Source organism: Camellia sinensis, chromosome 9 (genome assembly GCF_055761805.1).
Source record: "Camellia sinensis isolate YWXY chromosome 9, ASM5576180v1, whole genome shotgun sequence".
NCBI classification, from domain to species: Eukaryota; Viridiplantae; Streptophyta; class Magnoliopsida; order Ericales; family Theaceae; genus Camellia; species Camellia sinensis.
The window spans coordinates 15,218,685-15,222,973 of NC_138969.1; positions in this window are offsets into that span (position 1 = coordinate 15,218,685).

Below are 4,289 nucleotides of genomic sequence, written 5' to 3' on the forward strand. Positions count from 1 at the left end.
GGTCATCCCTCGACGTGGAAGCTGATGGCTACTGTTTACCTACGTGAGGGAGGTTGGACTGATAGTAGTGGCACAGAAGTTGGGAGTGAATATTCTGAGGAAAGGCGAAGTCTTCGACCCAATCAGGTGTTTCATCCTCCTTCGCACCACCACTTTTGGAGCGGTCTGAGTATGGAATTGGACGATTCCACCTGGCAGTTAGAACAACATGAGCTGGGTCGTTGCTTGATAGGCTACATAGCAAATGTCCGGCGTTTTGGGTCTTATCTCATGCAAATGCATGTCAATGATCTATGGCATCTGGAAGGATACGTGCATGTATACGGTCGAAGTAAGAATCACTATGTTTTTCTGTTCGAAAGAGTAGGCGACATGCATCGTATCGTCGACAATGGTCCATATGCTATTCAAGGGGCACTTCTCATTGTTGATTATTGGAAGCCGGATTTGGTTCTCGATGGGTTGATTTTCGATAAAATGTTGGTGTGGGTTCAGTTGTATGGACTACCGTTAGAATGCTTCACTGAAGAGGCCGGGGTCCGTCTAAGACGTGCTGTTGGCGAGGTGGTTAAAGTTGATATCGATTCTCTCATGCCTCGCAATATCCGATTTTTGCGTTTACGAGTGTGGGTTTTTTTGGATAAACCATTGATCAGTGGTTTTTTCCTTAAGTTCCCCAATGGTCAACAACATTGGATTAGTTGTCGCTACGAGCGGGTTTGTAAGATCTGCAGGAACTGTGGTCGTATAGGTCATACGATCAATGCTTGTGCTCTGTCCTTTGAAGAGGCTCAACGGCAACTTGATGATAATCTTCAAGACATGAGTCGACGCCTCCATTCTCCGGTGATGACTCAAGCATCGTCTCTAATGTACTCTGCTACTATTCGAGCTAATGCCCATAGGCCGGAACGTCGTACTACTCGAATTTTTCAACAGTCCACACATTCTAATATGGAGATCCTTGAAGCAGTGATTCCACCTCCCAATGGACAGGATCTTAATCTGGATGCGGATTTTGCCACTATGTGGGAACAAGATTGGGATGCCGGTTTACAACAAGGGACACCCGCGGGGAGTGCGTCACCGACGGCCGTTGTCCAGCGGGATGGAGTTCTTCCGCCTGCCTTCTCCCCACCGAATCGGTTAGTTGAGTCCGATGTTCTTTCGGGTTTGGGTCAAGCTCCGGTGGATTCGGTAGGTGAGTTGGAGGTAATGTGGCATCAATGGGAGGGTCATCTCTCATCAATGGGCATCAGACCAAGGCAGTTGGTGACTGAACGGGTTGGCGAGTTGACAGCTTCGCCGCGTCAAGAACAGCACATTAACTATGGATCTATTAATGGTCCCGGTCAAAGCCCTTTACTTACTTCAACGGAGGATGTTATTCGAGCTATTCAAGTCAATGGGCCTGGCCCACGGTTGAATTTTCCTATGGGCGAGGCCCCAATTACCACTCAGGCCTTTGTCCGAGAAAGCCCAAGTAGCTGGACAATTACGGGCTTGGCCAATCTTGAAGTTGGCCAATCTAGCTTTATGTTGGTTAATGGACCCCAGACACCTACTGTAGTAGCTGCACTTCCTAATCCTACTTCTTCTATTTCTCTGGTTCGTGGGCCTTCAATCAGGAAACGGCTAAGGGAAATGGAGTCCGGTTTTGACTTATTATATGATACAGAGCCCATGTTGGTTATAGATATGGTATATAGCCCTTTACAGGTTGGTCCGGCTGATTCGTCTGTGCATGGTTCCGGTATGGTTTCAGATTCTGCGTATCCTTCCCAGAGCTTGGGTTCGCTTTTACGTAAGCATATCCGTCGTTAGAAGAAAGCCCGGTACTCTCTTCAGTCAATCATGCATACCCCTGTCCATGCTGTTCCGTATATATCACAAGAGGCGTCGGCCAGATCTATGCCACAGCGGCGCCGTCAGAAGTTACATCTTCGGTCAAACCACCTCCTGGCTGGTACGAGTTCTTCAATGGGCTCTTCTTCTCGGCGTCGTAGGGGTCACTCCTCACATGTTTCTCGTGGCCATCGGAGGGGGGTTTCTCTTACTACGGGTCATCTTGTGCAGGATGTCATCACCTCCGAATCGGGATACGATAGGGGGGTCAGCTCACCGGAAGGCTGTGGTCTCGAGTCTGAAGTTTCGCAGGCATGTGCTCCATCTGATTTAGTGCAGGTTCATCATCAAACAAGCCGGTTTATGGCCTTGGTTTTAGATCCTAGCCTTGGGTCGATTCGACGGGTTTCGCAGGAGGTTGTCCCACAACAGCCTCCTCGCTCGCCATGAAGCTTCTTAGCTGGAACTGCAGGTGTCTGGGTCATCCCCTGACAGTTCAAGCAGCTCGTAATTTGATCTGTAAGCTTAAGCCCGATATTTGCTTCTTTATGGAGACCAAACATACTGTGCTGCAGGCTTCTCCGCTTGGGGCTTCTTTGGGTTTTAAACATCATTGTGGTGTGGATTCTAATGGTAGAGCTGGTGGCTTATGGGTTGGTTGGCATGATGATACTTTGCTTGAGGTATGCGAACTGAATGCGAACTTCATTATCTTACAGGTTCATGATTTTGTGAGGGGAAATTGGTTCATCATTTTCATGTATGGTTCTCCCTGTATTCTAGCTCGGGGTCAAGTATGGAGTAGTATAGAAACCAGATTTCAGAAACTTCATAAGCCATTCATTATTATGGGGGATCTTAATCAGGTTCGAGGTTGGGCCGAAAAACTCAGTTCACATAAAGGATTCATTCCTGGAGCACCGGCTTTTAATGATTTAATCTTTCGCAATAGATTGGTGGATCTCCCTTCTCAAGGGGTGTGGTATACTTGGTGTAATAATCGCAAGGAGACTGAAGCGGTTTATGAGCGATTGGATAGGGTGCTGGCTTCAACTAGTTGGACAGCACTATTCTCAAAATTTTCACTCGTAACATTGCCTATTCACCGGTCTGACCATAGTCCGCTATTCCTTGACACTAGCCGAATAGAACCTTTTGGGCCGCAATGGGGCAGATTTGAGGCAGTTTGGTTAGCTGATCCGTCTACTCATGATATTATCCAAAAAATTTGGCAAAGCCCCATTCCTGATGTTGCTTCATGTGTTCAGCGGCAGACCATTGTTTACCGACATTTGAAAAATTGGAATGCTTTGTCATTCAGGAGTCTCCAAGGTCAAATTGACGACATTCATGCTCGTCTCCGCCAGGTCCAAGAGTCGCTACCAAAACTAGGCTTACATTTTACTGAACAGGAGCTGCGGTTACATCTTGATATTTTGTTACAGAAGCAGGAGCTTTATTGGGCGTAGCGATCTAAACAACATTGACTGTCTTTGGGGGATCGCAATACAAAATTCTTTCACCGGATGGCGTCTTGGAGACGGAGTCGGAATCGCATTGCTCTCATCCAAGATCAGGATGGTCATGTTCTCACTCAGCCCCAGGATATCCAAACAGCTTTTGTCGCGCATTTTAAGCAACTTTTTTCATCGTCATCGGCCTCTCACATTGGCTCAGGTTCCTTTCCCTCTCATTTTAATTTAATTAGTGTTATAAATACTCAATTGACTCCTTATCATTCTACTCTCTTGGACAATCCATTTTCTCCTGAGGAAATACAAAAGGCTGTCTTTCAAATGGGAAAGTTTAAGGCTCCGGGGCCAGATGGGTTTATAGCTGGTTTTTATCAAAAATATTGGTCAATTGTGGGCTCATCTGTGACTGAGGCTGTGTTGGGTTTTCTCACTACTGGATTCTTATTCAAACCGCTCAACAAAACTTTTATCTGCCTTATACCCAAAATGAAGAGTCCTTTGACGGTTCATGATTATAGGCCTATCAGTTTATGCAATGTGCTTTACAAATATAGGCGCTAAAGTTCTGGCTAATAGACTTAGTCTAGTGCTGCCGGATTTGCTTGCTGATAATCAGTGTGCTTTCTTGAAGGGTCGACTTATATCCGATAATATTTTGTTGGCCCATGAAGTTATTGAATATATTAAAAAGCGCAACAAACAGGGGAGTTTGTCCTCTTTTGGTTTAAAGTTGGATATGAATAAAGCCTACGATAGAGTGAGTTGGGCTTTCCTTGAAGCGGTTATGGCTAAAATGGGCTTCTCACCTAAGTGGATTCAATTAATTTCTCAATGTGTATCTACGGTTCAATTTGCTGTCTTGGTTAATGGCACCCTGTCGGTTTTTTTTGAACCTGCTGCGGGTCTGCGGCAAGGCGACCCCCTTTCGCCGTATTTGTTTTTATTGGTAATGCATGTCTTTTCGGAAGG